This window comes from Typopeltis vanoorti, chromosome 15 (assembly GCF_054136105.1).
Source record: "Typopeltis vanoorti isolate ZY-2024b chromosome 15, IOZ_Tvanoo_1.0, whole genome shotgun sequence".
Taxonomy (NCBI): Eukaryota; Metazoa; Arthropoda; class Arachnida; order Uropygi; family Thelyphonidae; genus Typopeltis; species Typopeltis vanoorti.
The window spans coordinates 40,793,462-40,812,197 of record NC_143563.1 but is presented as its reverse complement, the minus strand read 5'-3'; the positions used below and the strand labels follow the sequence as shown (position 1 = coordinate 40,812,197).

The 18,736-nt window shown below is 37.1% G+C and overlaps 1 protein-coding gene across 2 annotated transcripts in view; it reads left to right on the top strand.

Annotated features, from left to right (window-relative positions):
* Window positions 1-18,736, top strand: part of LOC150098686 (uncharacterized) — an 81,551-nt gene that overhangs the window by 23,670 nt on the left and 39,145 nt on the right. Inside the window, exon 1 of one of the 2 annotated variants that reach the window (XM_090405230.1) lies at window positions 17,215-17,377. The exons of the other annotated variant lie outside the window; for it this stretch is intronic. The gene's annotated coding sequence lies outside the window, so the exon portion shown is untranslated. Of the gene's footprint in view, window positions 1-17,214; window positions 17,378-18,736 lie in introns of those variants that run through there. 2 annotated transcript variants of the gene reach the window in all.

Below are 18,736 nucleotides of genomic sequence, written 5' to 3'. Positions count from 1 at the left end.
AAATTGTAATGGAAAAATTAATTAGCATCATATCCAAAATATCCTTGATAATGATAACTTGAGTGAAAGAGAAATGGGAAATAGACAAAGGCAACTTTTTTTTTTTATTATTATTATTATTATTCAGGCCTCCAAGGAGTCAAAAGACTCATCGAGGGAGGTCCTTTCTAAGACATAAAGTCTGTCAAGACTCATCGAGGGGAAGTCCCCCCCTGAGAAACACAAAGTCTATCATACCACTCCTTAAACTCATTGACTGTTCTCGCCCTGACCACTCTATCAGGCAATGCATTCCACGGCTCAACCACCCTCCACACAAAGAAACCACTCCTTACCCTCTTGCTCACAGTTTCCTTTCGTAACTTCCAGGGATGGCCTCTTGTCATCACTCCTTCCCGCTGATCAACCAAGCGAAAGAACTCCCCAGTGTCAACCCTGTAACCACCTCTCAACAGTTTAAAAGTCTCAATCATATCACCTCTCCTTCTTCTATCCACCAAACTCTGCAGTCCACATTCTCTCAGCCGATCCTCATAACTATCCTTGTACAGTCCTGAAACCATCTTTGTCATCCGTCTTTGTATCCTTTCCACGGTTAATTTATCCCCTTCAAATCCTGGGGACCAAATCTGAGAACAATAGTCCAAGTGTGGTCTGATCAGAGACTTATACAACGGAATGATAACCCTCTTATCTCTGCAGGTCAGTGTCCTTCTCATAATAGCAGCAATCTTCTGTGTTACCTTCACCACCTTTGCAATATGTCCCCTAAACTTCAGGTTTCTATCAATCATCAACCCCAGATCTCTTGTCTCCCCTACTTCCTCCAGTATAATTCCTCCCATAGAGTATGCAGCATCCCATCGATGTTTCCCAAACCTCAAGACCTTACATTTTGCTGCATTAAACTGACGCCCCCCCATTCATTTGCCCATCTATCTAGCTTATTTAAATCCTCTTGCAGGGCTACCACATCTGCACTATTACTAATAATCCTTCCAAGCTTCGCATCATCCGCAAACAACTGAATATCCCCCTGCAATCCACTGGCTATGTCATTGATATAAAGGTTAAACAATATAGGTCCTAGTACTGAGCCCTGTGGGACCCCACTTGTAACCCTCTGCCTCCTGGAAACTGCTCCACCATACACAACTCTCTGATACCTATCAGACAGCCAATCCTGAATCCAGTTGATCAATCTGACATCCAGACCCATGTGCTGCAACTTAAATATCAGCTTATCATGTGGCACCCTGTCAAATGCCTTCGCCAAGTCTAAGAAAATTGCAGTACATGCCTTTCCCTCATCTAATGCTCTTGTAACTTTATTATAAAAGGCTAGCATATTGCTAAAACAAGAGCGTCCTTTCACAAATCCATGTTGATTCTCACAGATAACATTACCCTCATCTGCCCAATGCTGTACACGGTCCCTCACTACTTTCTCCAAGATCTTAACAACTACTGATGACACACAGACTGGCCTATAATTAGACACTTCCAGTCTGTTACCACCCTTATGCAATGGCACTATCTTACCTTCCTTCCATTCCCTGGGCACCTTTGCCAAAGCCAGACTTTCATTGAAAAGCCACGTTAAAGGTATTGTCAATTCCCTAGAACATTCTCTCAAAACTCGTGGCGAAATACCATCCAGTCCCACAGCTTTACTGACATCCAGAGTACTCAGTATCTGAAACACACTCTCCTCCTGTACCTCCAGACCTCGTACCAGTCCTATCCCTCTAGCATTAAAACTGACTCTTCTAGGATGAAATACTCCAATAAAGTGTTCATTGAACAATTCCACTATGTCCTCTGCATCAGTCACTCTATTCCCATTTTTATCCCACAATATCATTCTTCCACAGTCATTTCTCCTCCTACTGGCCACATAGCTAAAAAATTCCCTAGGATTTTCTTTGGATCTTAGGGCCAATCTCCTCTCATATTCCAGTTTCGCTTTCCTTACCACACTAGTCACTCTTCTGGCCTGTGTCTTATATTCCTCATGCATCTCTTCACCTGTCTCCTTATATCTCTTCCATAGCCTCTTTTTCGCATGCAATTCCTGTTTAATATTGTTTGTCATCCACTTTACTCCAAATTGTGCCCTCTTCTTCACTCGTGGTATACAACTTACCATTTCTGCTAACAAATATTCTTTCACAATTTCCCACGCGTTAACGATATCCCGGCCTTCCAATTCCTCCCTCCATGAAACTTCCCGAAGTTGACGTCTAAGACTATTATAATCACCTGCCTTATAATTCCACATAAGTTCCCGTCTCTTTGATACTCCTGCATGTCTATTCATTTTCCAAGTCAAAACCATATGGTCACTCTCTCCAACTGGTGGGAGAGACGTCAACTCAGTTATTATCAACTCTTCTGATGCTATAACCAAATCCAAAATTTTTGAACCTCTTGTTCCCTCTGTTACATGTTGCCTAAGACATTTGTCCCTCAAGAATTCTAGAAATTCCATTCCCCTATTGTTACATGCATCTTCCTCTCTCCAATTTATACTACTGAAGTTAAAATCTCCCATAACAATCATTCTTCTTGCACTTGCCAAACTTAGCTGTCTAAACATCTCCTGGTCCCCATCCTCTGTGCTCCTGGGTCTGTAGCAACACCCCACTAAATATCCTGTCTTGCCTACCTCTACCTCACACCATACGCTCTCAAAATCATTTGTCTCACTACCTTCCAAATTCTCCACTCTTAGAGGACATAGGTCATCACTTATCATAATCCTTATCACTTATCATATCACCCCACCACCACGCTTTCCCCTCCTATCCTGGCGAAAAATGCTATACCCAGCGACTTCTATTCCTGTTATTATATCCCCTTCTGTCAACCACGTCTCAGTGATCGCAATAATTTTTGGCCAGGCTGATGCTATCTGCGCCACCAATTCCTCTCCCTTATTCCGGATACTCCTGGCATTAGTATACAGCATATAAATGCCATTGTTTCTTTAAAAGATTTCAATAGGGTTGAGGGTGGGGCTTTGGTTGGCCAGTTCAGTTTTTCTACCTATATTGTCTTCAAACCATGCAGCCAGGGGCCCTTGCTTTGTAAGTAGGTGCATTATTGTGCTAACACAGGAAAGGGCTTAAATGTAAATATAGTAATGTGAGTGGACTAAGAGGTAGATAAATCCAGAAACCTTGCTCCACAGAAAAAATGTGGAAATTTTTTAAGCTACTTTAATAAACAATGCAATTTATTTGAATTTCAGTGAAGCCTTTGATAACATTCAACAGACAACCTACTAATTGAAATGCATGAAAGCTATACGTGTATTAGCAATTCTTTTATACTAACACATACTGAACTATACTATCTTACATAAATTGTGTTATATGTACCTTTATTTTGCAGGTGTGTGTGTGTGTGTGCATGCATATGTACCATTCTGGATAAGAGTGGTCACATTTCACTCTCATGACAGTGAAAAGTTCATGTATATAATTAAAATGTAATTATTAGTAAAATTATTTTTATAAAAGTAATACATCTTTATTTTATTACTGTCTAAAAGTAAATAATATCCATATTGGTGTATAAGTGTTCAAATGTAAAAAAAAAATTAATAATATTATTGTTATTATTAGAATTAATTATTAGAGAATTAAAGAAATTATTATTATTAGAATGACAATGCTGCTGCATTGTCATTCCATGATTTTAATTTAGATTTCAGTTGTTTCGTTAAGTGTGAGGTCTGTTATATGTATTCCTTCGATCACATAAATGATTTGTGGATGTTTAGCGCGGATGGAAGTAGGGTGTGTGTGCGAAGTGTGACCTGAACGAGGAACTGATGAATGCAAATATGAAATTGATGACAGAAAGTGTTAGTAATGAGAATTTCGTGGGAAACATGAGTGCACGTTTGAAAGAGAAGGATGGTGAGTAAAGAGAGGTGAAAAAATGTTAAAAAATCAGTAAAAAAGAAAAAGAGTGATTTGAGAACCGTAACGGATGTTAAAAGGGACAAAAGTGAGGTGAGAGTGGTGGAAGGAAACGAAATTGAGAGAACAGATGAAACTAGAAATGGCGTGACGCAGAAATCGACAGTGAAAAAAATCAAAAGAATGAATGATAGCGAAAAAAGAATGAATGGTGGCGAAAGTTGGAAGCATGTACACCGAAAGTACAGAAACAAAGAAAAATAAATGAGAGTGAAAGTGAGAAGAATGATAGCGAAAGTTGGACGTATGTTGGACCGAAAGTACGGAAACAAAGAAGGATAAATGAGAGTGAAAGTGAGAAGAGGGGGTCGAGAGTTAGAAAGATTTAATGATAGAGAGAATGTGTCGCAAGATTCGGAAGTTGAATTGGATTGGATGAGGCAAGAAATGGATGCGGAATGAAATTAAGAAAATTCAGGTCAAAACTATTAAAATAAATCATGATGGCATGAAAGAGTTAACGAAAGATGAACGAGTGGCATTGTATGGCGACTCCATTATTAAAGGTGTACTAGAGGATAGAATGCACAAGGTATGTTTTCCAGGCGGTAAAATGAGTAGAGGCATTGGATATGAGGCAGGAACGAGCAAAAGAGTTAATAGTATTAATTGGTACAAATGATATGAGAGAGGATGACCAGAGATCAGGAGGAAACAGTTGGAATTGAAAAGGGTTCTAAAATGAAGAAGCAGAAAGGGAAAGGTCCCAGTCTAGCATGGAGAGATCACAGTGAGTGAGTAGTATCAGTGGAACTAGCTGTAGATCCAGAAATGAGCTGTTGTGTTTGTATACCAATGCTAGAAGTATAAGAAACAAGGCAGATGAAATGGTTGCACTAATTGCGTCTGTTCACCCAAAGATTGTCGGAATAAGTGAGACATGGTTAGATGAGGATGACATCCTGACAGGAATAGAGATGGAAAGGTATGATGTGTTTCGTGAGGATAGAAGGGGTAAAAAGGGAGGGGGAGTGCTATTGATGATAGAGAAAGAGTTATGTCCATACAAAGTAGAGATGCAAGATGGAAATAGTGCCAGTGGTTTTGAGGCAGTATGGTGTGAGATAGAGGTGAATGGAATCAAATACTTTGCGGGAAGTTGTTATAGACCAAGTAATGTGGATGGTGGTAATAGTGAAATGTATAGTCAAATTAGCCAAGCAAATAAGAAAATGGTGATCATTATGGGTGATTTTAATTATGGCAATATAGACTGGAATGATGAGATAGCAACTGGAAGTAAAGAAAATGAGTTTCTTGAGTTTTTGAGGGATAACTACCTCAGACAGTATGTAACAGAGGGCACATGAGGATTAAGGGTCTTGGATTTGGTCATCTCATCAGAGGATGTAATTATAAATGAGGTGTCAAATCATCCACCAATTGGTGAGAGTGACCATGAGGTGATTACCTGGGTGGTTGCCAGCAGTGCGATGACCCCTGTGAGAAAAGGGTATATGTGGAACTACAAGGGGGGGGGTGATTATGAAGAGCTCAGGCGACAGCTTGCGGGTGTAGCATGGAATGAGGAGTTAGCTGGAAAAGAGATCAATGCAGCTTGGCAGATTTTCAAAAACTATCTAGCACATGCAATGTCTAAATGTATTGCAAGGGTGAGAAGGTTAAATAAGGTAGGTGTGAGATGGATGAATAAAGAGATCAAGCATGCAATACAGAGAAAAAGGGCTTTGTGGAGGCAGCATAAGAGAAGTGGAAATAACCAATTTCATGAGGTCTACAAACACCAGGCGAGGAGAGTGACTTGGTTGGTGAGAGCAGCTAAAGAGAGGTATGAACAGCAGTTAGCTAGTGAAGCCAAAAAGAATCCTAGGGAGTTCTTTCGATATGTAGCCAGCAAAAGAAAGAATGATTATGGAAGAATGACAGTGATTGGAGAAAATAGTATAAAGACAGCTGTTGCAGAATGTGTGGTGGAGATACTTAATGAGCAGTTCATAAAGATCTTTCACTCTTGTGAATGTGACTTCATGGAGAGATTAAGAGCAGTTCATAAAGATCTTTTACTCTTGTGAATGTGACTTCATAGAGAGATTAAGAGCAGTTGATGATGGGGAAGAGAGACTGACTGTAAGTGAGCAAGAGGTGTTTGGGGAGTTGAGTAAACTAGATGTAAATAAGGCTGTGGGGCTTGATAATATATCGCCGCGTATTCTGAAGGAAAGTGCCAGAGAGTTGACACCTGCCTTGACATATTTTTATAATACGAGTCTTGCACTTGGTCAATTTCCTAGGAGTGGAAGGAGGGCAAGATTGTGCCACTTCATAAAGGAGGTGATCGAACTCAAGCATCAAACTATAGGCCTATCTGTGTGTCAGGTGTTGTGGTTAAGTTGTTGGAGAAGCTTGTGAGAACTAGGATCCAGAGTTGGGTAGACAACAATGGTATAATCTTTGATGGACAGCATGGATTTGCTAAAGGGAGGTCATGTTTTAGTAATCTACTTACTTATTACAATAGAGTGACTGCTTCCTTGGACAGAGGAGAAGGATACACAGTAATATACTTGGATTTCGCAAAAGCTTTTGATAGAGTACCTCATGATAAGTTGACAGTGAAACTAGAGCAGATGGGGTTGGATATTAGATTAGTGCATTGGATTAGAGACTGGCTATCTGATAGGTATCAACAAGTTGTGTATGGGGGTGCAATATCCAGGAAAAGGAAAGTCACTAGTGGTGTGCCTCAGGGATCTGTTTTAGGGCCATTACTAATTAACTTGTATTTTATTGATATTGGCAAAGATTTGGATGGAGATATTCAGTTGTTTGCAGATGATGCAAAGTTGGGACGAACTATAAAGAGTAGTGAAGATGTTGTGGCCTTGCAAGAAGACTTGAATAAATTGAGTGATTAGGCACGGAAATGGGGATGTGAGTTCAATGTTACAAAATGTAAGATTTTAAAATTTGGAAAACAAAGATGGGAATCAGAATTTATGCTTGGTGAAAATATATTGTTGGAGGTAGAGGAAATAAGAGATCTGGGAGTGATAGTGGATAAGGATCTAAAATTTAGGGGACACATATAGATTTGAGATTTGGTTAGCAACGATCAGATGTCAAGTATACACTTGGTAGGGAAACTTTAACAGACGTAGAGGAGATGAAAGATCTCCTCTACTTCATAACAGAAGTGATGGTGGACAAGTACCTGAAATTCAGGGGCCACGTTGCACAAGTTGTGAAGACATCACATCGAATAATGGCAATGATGCAGAGAACCCTGACATGCAGAAATAGAGAGGTTATGATTCCATTATATAAGGCCTTGATCAGGTCTCATATGGATTATTGTGCACAGATTTGGTCATCAGGTTTTCATGGTGACGAGGATATGTTGGAAAGGGTACAGTGAAGATTCACAAAGGTAGTCAGTGGTCTTTGGAATGTGGAGTATGAGGACAGATTGAGGGAATATAAGTTGCAGAGCCTCATGACTAGGAGGAAGGGGGGGGGATATGATTGAGACATATAAACTGTTCAGGGATTGTTATCAGGTAGACATGGAAGAGATTTTTCATAGAAGTGGAGAAGGAAGTAGAACAAGAGGCCATTGATGGAAACTGTATAAGGAGGGTGTGTGCAAAGGAGTGAGAAGCAGGTTCCTTGCATGGAGGTTGGTTGGTGAGTGGAATGCATTGCCTGAGTGTGTTGTGGATGCGGACACATTGAATCAGTTTAAGACACGGTTGGATGAGATTGTATGCAATAGTGAGTACTTCCCACGATGAGTCTCTGACTCCACGGAGGTCAGGGGTTGATAATAATAATAATAATGACAGTGGTACCACATAACATCATCTAAAGATAAGGCAGACCTCTTTGCATGTCTTCCAAATCTAGCATAAGTGACACAAGAGATATCTTCCACTGTACAGCTTACAGCATGGCTGCTCTGATCATTTGTCAGAAAAACATCCAAAAAATCCTCAATTGTTTTTGTACTAATAGGTCCAGTGGTACACATGGTATTCCTCCAGTGTTCAAAAAAAAAAAAAAAAAAAAAAAAAAAAAAACGTGATTTCTTGAATTAACATCCATCCTGTATAGTCTGTGAATGCTGTCCACATCTGGTATTTACCGAGTAGTATGGAAGCAAGCCTTGATCTAGTTGTCCCAAAATAAAAAAAAAAGGAAGATAAGTTAGCCATCAAACTATTCTCAGAGCAAAATCATGTAGAAAGCCATTAATGGCTTGCTTCCATTAGTAATGACCAGTATGGATTCTGCCACTATCTTTCCACAGCAAAACTCCTAGCTAATGTTACCCACTGTTGGTCACAAGGTATGGTAAACTTTGGGGGAATTCCTGTAATTGATGTTGATATTTCCAAGACATTTGATTAAGTCTGACATTCAGAGGGGTCTTGCCATGTGACCTACCTTATAGTTTCCCTACTTGTGTTATGGGATTGCCAGTTTTCTCTTTTGTCATTCATCATGCTGTAGGGATGTTACATCCAATTTCTCTATCAAGCTATGAAAACCCAGGATACTGTACTTTTATCCAAACACTTCCTCATAGAGCAAATGACCATCTCTTACTAGTTAAAAATCCTATTTGTGGTTTTTGGTCTGATGACATTACACTTTGCCTTCATTTTATTATGAAACCTTTCAGGTTTCATAATAAAATGAAGAGCCAACTTCTTTATGGAGACCTTTGAAGAGAAAGCCTTAAACTCAGCCCCACGAAAACCTACCATATGGCTTCGCTACGTTGATGATGTGTTCGCTATTTGGCCACATAGCCCGGATTCACTCTCCTTTCTAACACATTTAAACACCCAATACCCTAGAATCAAGTTCACCCTGGAAAAAGAGGAAAACAATAACCTCCCCTTCCTAGACACACTAGTCACTCACCAACCTGATGGAACCTTGGTTTTCTCAGTTTATAGAAAACCCACCCATACAGGCAGATACATTCACCAACAATCCCATCACTCCCCCTCACAACAATATGGAGTTATCAAGACACTATTCAACAGGGCAAAAATAATCTGTTCAAATGATCAAGCACTAACCACTGAGGTAAATCACATCCATGACACTTTCTCAGCCAATGGCTACCTCCCAAAAAGAATCCAAAAAATACTTAACCCAGATATCCACAACCCACCATCTCCTCCCCTTCACAAAAAATATTACTCTAAATCCATCACCATTCCCTACATCCGAGGCACCTCAGAAAAAATCAACAAAATTTAAAAAAAACATGACTTGACCACCTGGTACAGACCATATAGAAAATTGGCATCCCTTATCCGCTCCACTAAAGACCAACCACTTCCCTTGTACCTAACTGGTGTATACCAGGTCCCTTGCAGCTGTAAATTGTCCTACTTTGGCCAAACAGGCAGGACAGCAAATATCAGAATCTCAGAACACAGTGATTACATCCGATTTCACCAGTACAGCCACTCCGGGCTTGCAGATCATGCTCTGGATACTCGCCACAGAATAAGATGAAAGAAAGCCACAGTAATACACTGCAGCAAGTTCAAATATGAAAGACTATTCATGGAATCAGCCTCAGCCCTTAGGAGCATGCCAAACCTCAACAAATTTGGATGCATGAGACTGCCCCAAATTTGGGAAACATTTATCAGAAGAACTTCAGCCCAAAGGCCAAGAACTACCAATATAGCCCGCCAGGGGACACCATCAGGACTTTAGGAAAACGTTAGTTTCCTAGCTTCGGTTCTCATTTGCTGTTATGTAGTACTTGTGTGCACTTGTCTTTGTATTAAGTTCCCAAGAAGATAGCAACGTAACGTTTGCTGAAATATCGGAAAGTATATATTAAAGTTTATTTAATTTATATTTCTAGTGTACACTGTCAATTCCTTAATTATTAGTTATCATGTATAACCAGCGTATAAGCCTCTCAACAAGAATAACAGCTTCTGATGTATACCGCCCTCTTTTGCTGTTGACCTTGAAGGCGGTATCGGATTGCTTTGGTTATAATAGGTTTCTTTATCACCCAATAGTAAGTGATAACATCAAACATATTTTCCGAATTCTAAAGTATTGCCCTGCAACTTCTATTTTAAGATATTTGTTTACTCTATTCTAGCATGTTTAATTCCTCTGGGTCTCTATAGATGGGCTTTGCTATCTACTTAGATAAATTCTAACAAATTTCTGATTTCCAGGGCATTTTCCCTTGAACTACATATTCATATATCTTCTATATACACAATATCATGCTAATTTTTCTGAGCTAATTTATATGGGCTGTTAGTATTATTTACATTTAAAATTTACATTGCTCTATTAATGCCTTCAGTTCATCTCCATAACAAATACTTTTTTTGAATTTTGGATGGGACTCCTGTAAAAGTCGATGCAATAAAATTTTGGAAAGATTATGACGCTGCATCGCATTTTACAGCATTAAACTAAGAATATAATTTCTTGGCATCTAATTCACAAGGAAGTAATTGTGTCTTTACAACAAGTGGCACACTAGATGGATAGAGAGGAAGGCTTCCACTTGCGTGTTGGGCCCGCACAAAGGCACTTGATCAGGAGGTGGTACCATTTTATTTAAAATTTCATTTTAATTTGCAAATTCTATTTTGTGGGTGGGCTGAAAGAGGCACTTTTGTTCAAAGTTATATTTCAGAAGTAGTTGCTATCCACAAACGTCGCAGACAAGGAAGTGGGAAGAGAATGAGATTTTTGTTTTTTGCATTAATTTAACCTTGATATCTTAGTGGGTCTGGCTACTATTGATAGAACATCAATGAAGGTTGAGATCTGTTTAGGTATCTGGCCCTCCCATAATGCATACCATTATGCACGTTCGAATTGAAGTATGATTTACATCAAGCATGGGCAACCTTTCCTAGTTCGGTGGCCAAATTATCATTCTGTCTCTGAGTCAAGGGCCGGACCAAATTATTACATAAAATAAGTTAATACTAAATGAATTAAAACAAGTTGCTACTTCATATTTAATTTATTTATAATATAATGCTTTGGTATAAAGCTCTACATAAATTTTATAATATAATGAACGACATAACAATTTAATGTGAAGATTGGCCTTGTACTTCAACTACGAGACTATCAATATTGACGGTAAAATTACTTAAGGATAATAGTATAAAATTACTTAAGGATAATAGTATAGAAGTTTCGAGGTTTTCGTTCGTTATTCATGTCCGAATTTTTTATTTATTGTATTTCATCCTCGAAAAAAACTGTTGACACATATGTGCTGCTGAAAAGACAAATGATTTTTCTTGAAAAGGTGCTTAAATTTGTATATTTTTCTTCCTCCAAATAAAATTTATAAAAATCCGTCAAACCAATGTTAAATTGTGATTTTAGCACTAAATCCACCTGAAGCTCAGTAAGTTCCATCTGTAAGTTTTCTGGCACATTTACATCAGCATCCATCAGACGAGCAAATATAACGAATGTGGAGTGTTTGTTTTTGAAGTTGGCAAACCTTGTATCACATTGCTCTATTAGTGCTTTCATTTCATCTCCATAACAATTATAAGGGATATTTTTATGAGTTGTTAGAGTAGGAAAATGATAACGATTTTTAGCTCTTATCTGACTTTCCAACAATCTTAGTTTATTACAAAAAGCTTGGACATGTCCATGCAGTTCATGAACTAATTCTCCTTGTTTTTGCAATTTAAGATTCAATTCGTTTAGGTATCTGGTGACATCTACAAGGAATGCTAAATCACACCCACTCATCATCATTTACTTGGTTAATTGTGTTTCCTTTTATGTCCATAAAATCTGCAATGTCTTGTCTCAGATCATAAAATCATTTTAACATTTTACCTTTACTCAACCACCTTACTTCACAATAATAAGACACATCTTCATAATCCGAAAATAGGTCTGCCAAATACTCCTTAAATTGGCTGTGATTAAGTGTATGTGACTTAATAAAGTTAATACTGGCTACTACAACTTCCATAACATTTGTGAATTTAATCGATTTTGCACACAGATTTTGTTGGTGGATAATGCAGTGAAAATTTGTTAAATTTTCCGGATAGATCTGTAGTTCTATTGCTCTTTCATGAACTATTCCAATAAATCTCTTCTGTGCACCAACCATTGCAGAGGCTGCGTCAGTACATATACCAGATAGTGAACTCCATATAAGCCCAAATCTCTCGAAGACTGTGTTGACTGTTTCAAATATATCTTCACCGGTAGTTGTTCCTTTTAACGCCGAAGCGTCAATAATTCTTCTCTGATGTTGAAATCCGCATCAACTCTTCGAATAAATATTGCTAGTTGTGCTGTATCGGAGCTGTCATCCAAAGCAATTGAAAATGCTTTCAATCTGGCAATCTTCTCTTTTAAACTTTTTTTGATATCATCAGCCATAATTTCTATCCGTCGGACAACAGTATGTCTCGACAAACGAATATTCTCGAAGTCTTTTTTCTTTTCAGGACATATTATACTTGCAACATCCAGCAGACATTCTTTGATATCCTTCACCAAATGACTTAGAATGCTTAGCGTTTTTTTTTTTTTTTTCCCGCTTACCACAAAGCTTGCTTTGACAATGCTGTGGTGCTGCATTCTTTGCTTGTTGAACATTTGCTGCTGGGTATCCAAATTCTTCTTCAACTTCTGTATTTCATCTTTTCGTAGTTGTTCATCAATTTTTGGGTGATCAGTATGTCTCGAAGTAAAGTGTCTCTTCAAGTTGTATTCTTTGTTGACGGATACGGATTCGTTGCACAGCAAACATACAGGCAATCCTTTATTCAGAATAAAATAGAATTCTCCATCCAGTTGTCTTGAAATTGACGATTCTCTGCATCTACTTTTCTTTTTTTGCAGTAACCTCTGACATTGTCCCAAATTTATAAGCGATATTCAGAACTGTCAAAGAAAACTCTTCTACACCACACAACACCAACGCAAGTACTGAACTGACATGTAACACATGCCGCTAGTCAAAGTGAGAAAGAGACCTTGGTTGGAGAAAACATAGTGTGTTTTGTGCAAGTCATATGACGTCAGCTTAATGTGTGTTAGTAGAACACACCATGTTTTCTCCCACCATGAATCAGACAAACTTTGCTGAAATAGATTAGGGCCAGATCAAAAGAAGTAGAGGACCGGATCCGGCCGGGTGGTTGCCCATATGTGCTTTACATTATGGGACACCGAGACAATTTCACATCAGCATACAATCTTTGTTTGCTTACACTGGGATAATGGATTAAACAAGAATATAACCCACTGGTTTTCTTCCTACTCATCATATATTTAAATTATTTGTATTAATTATAGATTGTGTGAAATAAGGAACACTAAAATTATTTAATGATCGAAAATATATACATATTTTCGATCATTTTTTATAACTAAAATTTCAAAAGATACATTGAATTTTAATTTTTAAAAATTACTGTCAATTTTCAGTCATCCTGTTATATGTGGAGTGGAGATTATATGTTGTTAAGATATTTTTAGCAAATTGTTATCAGAAATTAAATGGAAAAATTTCAATTCTGTAATTCAGGAAATGACGTTTTCCTCCATAGCTTTGGGACAACTGAATAGATATAGAGAAAAAAATGATAGGTGTTCTAAGTTCTAATCAGGAACTAGAAGAACTGAGTTGATCGATCTCTGGCACAAGTAAATGGTTTTCTTTTACTCTCTGAAACGCATATTTTCATAATCTGAACTCAAGAAAAATGAACGTTGAACACACCCTGTTTCAGACAATAATATATTGTATTCAGGTCCAACATGTGGCGGCACTTGAGAAAGGGATAGCACAATTCCATGTCCTCTTCAAGTGCCCCTTAAAAATCTGTGAATCAGCCTACTCTCCCTCAGTACAGTCGATGAGTTTTTATACAATATTAGATTGTCACCCAGTGAAGTATTTATTACAACAAAGTTGAATCATTATTTGGAAATGAAAATCTCCAGGCAGTGTGCTCCTTCCCAGTTAGTAGAGTATTGTCCTGCATCGTCTGTCTGATCCAAGCAGAAAGAGAGAAATCGTCTTTATGCCTAAATGAGGGCATATATGAGAACAGAAGGATTTATAATGGAACAATATTAGATGGAGAATCTCCTTCTCCAAATGAGATGCATGAGGAATTTGTCCACTGTTTTCCACTCTGCCACCATATCTACCTTATTTAGACCTTCCTTCTATATCAGTTCATTCCAGAAGTGGAACGTTTCCATTCATCTATACTGAATGAAATAAAATCTTCACTTCGAACTAGCTCATCAGCAGTGGGAACAAATGGCTTTACTTCTGCAGAACAATGATGGATTTGTCTGCCTATCTTTCAAGATTTAATTGATCTACTTATGTGTACCTTTTCACTTTTAATGTTTTTTCACTTGGTTGCAGAGTAAATTATAATAGACAAATTATATTCTCGTTTTAATCTTTATCTAAACCAGGGTTTCTCAAACTTTTTCTACGATGGAACACTTCACAAATCCTGAAATGTTCACAGATCACCTTGGTTATTTTGTAATGTATTAATTAATAATTAATTGGTAATTTAGCTTATTTTATTGTTAAATAATAATTATTAATGATTGATAAATAATTATTAATTAATAATTAATTAAACCATCATTAAATTAATTTGTGCTGATTTTCATTGACATATCCCATTCTGATCCCCAAAAATTTATAATATTATAAGTACTTACGAGTGACTCCAGACTTTTTGTCCTGTGTGCTCGTTTTGTAGGGTACGTAAATATAAATAAAATAAATGAGTAAATCGAAGTTAAAAAAAACAATCATTTATTGTCAAATGTTAATTAGTAAAAACAAAACACATAAACATAGTAAAACACGTATATTGCAATTTAAGTTCGTAATGACTCCGATGTTTTTGGGTCTTTGAATTACAAATTCTTTTGATATCAGGCACAATATTAGAAAGTTGAATTCTCAATGTTTATATCGCCGAAATGAAGCCTATTGGCTCTTTATATTTAAGTTGAATTCTCATATTTGGTGTAGCATCGAATCTGTTCCTGGACGTTGATTTGGTTGCAGCATAATATGAAAATCCTGCCATGGATAAATATGTCTTTGTTAAAGGAAGTAAAACAAGAGTAGCTAGTGTTGACATGCTGGGGTACTCCTGTTAAATTTGTTCAGAAATCATTTATTGGCAGTTCCTTGTATTTTTGTTTTAAATCAGAGTCACTAATTAAGTCAATTAGATTTTCATAGTCACTTGCACTAAAGCCTGCTGGCTTAGCTGTCACTGTAAATGGATTCAGAACCAAGGAATTGTCCTCACTGGATTTTGGAAAATATTGCGAAAGGGTTGATTGCAAGTCATGCAGGTGTTCTAAAATTACGTTAGATACTTCATTTACTATACAATTTATTTCAGTCAAAAATTCATGCAAGGTGGGAAAACAATCAAAATTATTCTGTTCAACTCTAGAAATCCAGAATTGCAACTTCCTATCAAAAGATGCAATTTTATCTCTTGTATTAAAAATTGTAATATTCTTTCCTTGTAATGATAAGTTAATTTCATTGCACTTTGTAAAAATATCTGCCAGATACTCAAAACTCATCAACCATTATGAATTTCTTAACAATTCAATAAAATTTTGACTTAAATTATGTGACATCAAGAAGACCATTAAGGGGAAGGTAGGCTGACTATATTTCGTTGAGACAAAAACGGGACATTTGAATGGCAAAAACGTCACGAGGGTTATGTAATATCCTGTATTCATGAAAAAGTAAGACGATAAAAAAAAAGGTTTTATTACATAAACATTATTTTTGCGAAGTCTTTTGCAACCACCAAAATTGGTGTTCGTGTTCTCTGCACACAAAGCAACAATTTTGTTTTGTGAGGCAAACTTGTCATTTACTTCTTCAACATAGCAGACTATATATCGGATGTTTCACCAGGTAAGGAAATAAAGTCTATATTTTGTCTTGAACACCACAATTTGGCAAAAAGTTAACCCATAACGAATGGAAAAAGTCTGATGTCTTTTTTTGTTTGATTCATCTAAACTGACTGTAATGATTTTTGTTTTATTCAATCCTCTATTACTTCGCCCAGTATGTGTGATGATAAAACGTTAGTAATTCCTGCTTCTCATTTAGTACGTGATGAAGAAAATTTTGGTTCAAAAATTTTATTTATCAATGTTGACGAGCAGTCATTTGCGTGAAAACTTTCTTCGTGACGCACAGTATAATCAGCAACAAGAGCTTCACTTGCTGCAATTTTATCGCTTTCACTATCAAGATGTTTCTCCATAAAAAAGCTGATGTTTTTAACTAAAGACGAAGTCTTTTCCACATCCTTGTGTTTCTGGCTACACAGATGTTGGTTAATGTCGCTTCTACCTCCATGAGCAACGAAAAATGAACATTACATTGTTGACATACCACTTTAGTTCCATCACCACAGCTTGTCCATTTTAATAAATTTGAATTCTTTCTGGAGATGGTCATTAAAACTGTAGTTTTGCCTCTTTGGCATTGCAAGGATTAAAACTTTAAAAAATAAGACTTCAAACTTTAAAAAAAAAATAGGAAATTTAAACCACCAGCATTGAATAACAAAGCCCCCCCCCTGGTTAGCACACAGGCAAAACAAAAACTAACGTTACAGCAGAACAGACGCTTCTTCTGAGACGCGCTAGTGTTGCCAACATGTATTTTTTTATTTTCTCTGAATAAAAAATCACTGCAGATATTGATATTTAGTATCGAACGATGCGACTCCATGGTTATACAAATTAGTGGTATCGATAATATTGATATACGATTATGGGTTGCGGATAATAATTTATGATTGACCAATATTAAAAGTATATTTATAATTTTTATTAAAATCGAGACAAAAGTGACATTTTTATTAAAACGACGGGATGGCCGGGAAATATGAAAAAAACGGTATTATCCGTTCAAATCGGTACGTATGCTCAACCTAGGAGAGGAGTATATCTCAAACATTCTTTTCAGAATTGCACTGTTTTCCTAGAGTTTATTCTTTAGAATAAACTGCTGTGCGTACTGTTTTAACAATAAACACAGCATCTTATATTACGCTTATTTAAAATATTTATAGAATTACTGTAAATGAAACTATCAGGTGCTGCTGAATCATTTTGCCAAAGGGAAATGAAACAAGTATTCTTCAGAACACTAATCGAAGTCATCATTGTTTATTGGTTGCTATGGTTATGAGAGGGCGCCTCTGAAATAATTCAAAGTAGTTCTAAGTATAGAGGTGTTGGCGTGCGTGGATGAGCAGTGGAAGCATCTGTAGAAGTAAACACATTAATTATTATATTTCTTCGATCTTCACTGAAGAGTTTTGTGGATCCCTCTGGTGAGTCAATTCACGATTTGTTGCATTTAAGTATGGCGAATATGACCCTAATCGTGTGTGTAGAACACAGTTGGTGATGAAGAGTAGCTTCATATAACGCTGTTTGGTTTGCGTAAACGTTAATCCTGGTTTAGATATAATTAAAAGTTATCCGAAAAAGAGGCGATGGCCTTAGCGTACTTGCAAATTTACTACATGCCCTGTAATAATATGGCTGGATAAAGAAAGGTATGACTCCACGACGATGGCCTGCTCTCCGATACGTGAACAAAAGCACGTGACCGGGTTGATGGTACGAGAGCCTTAGTAGGAACAAAGTTATCTGAAGTAAGTCACACTGCGATCTAAGCGGCACCACTCGTCAGGCAATGAACTCATGCGTCGCTATGCTGAACAATAGAAATCCTTCCGCGGCAAATTTGGAAAATATAAAATTTCTAAAAGGAAACAGTCCAAGTAATATCCAGAAAAAAAAAAAGCCACATAATCATGATAAACATCTCCTGTAAACGGCAATCTTTCTACAATTTATTCATAACATTTCTACCTTTATTATTTGTAGTCTACAAACTTAGTTTTGGTTAGAATATAATGAGTAATATATTAGTATTTTTTTCCTTTTATTTTCCTTCAACAAATGATAACTTCGAATAATTATACGATATCCGTCTGGTTTTTTTTTGTTTGTTTGTTTTGCTTTTTTCTTGCAACAGAGAAACTCAAAGTTTATTTCCGCCTACATTGTTTACATTATGCGTAAAACTTATCATTATCCTTGTGAAGACTAATAAACAGGGGAGAATGCTGGTCTTGAAATTCACGCTTGCTTTGTTATCATTCAGGGAGTGAGAGGTGTGATTGAAGTCTGATTAGCGGAATAATGAATTACTGACCATTTAAAACTATATATTTAGAAATGTACAGGGTGTTCGGGATAAATTTGACAGTTTCGTAAGGAAAAAGAAAATCTTCTTTGTATCTATTAAATTTAATGAATTGACAAAAAAACATTACAGGCAGAGTTAATTACAATACTATCAACAAGATTTACTCAAAATAACCACCATTAGCATCGATCACAGCTTCAATTCTGCTTCGGAACCTCGAACAAGCTGATGCTACAGTCTCCCTGGGAAGGGCCGCAAAAACTGTTTTAATTTTATCCATTAACTGGGCTTTTGTATTACTGGAAGTGCGATTGGTGTCTTTTTCAACTGCGCCCCATACAAAATAATCCATGGGGTTAAGGTCTGGGGAGTTTGGAGGCCAAACATTTGGACTGGTGAAGTCGTAGAAATTTTCAGACAACCATTTTTGACTTTTCCCAGAGGTGTGGCAAGGGGCCGAATCCTGCTGCCA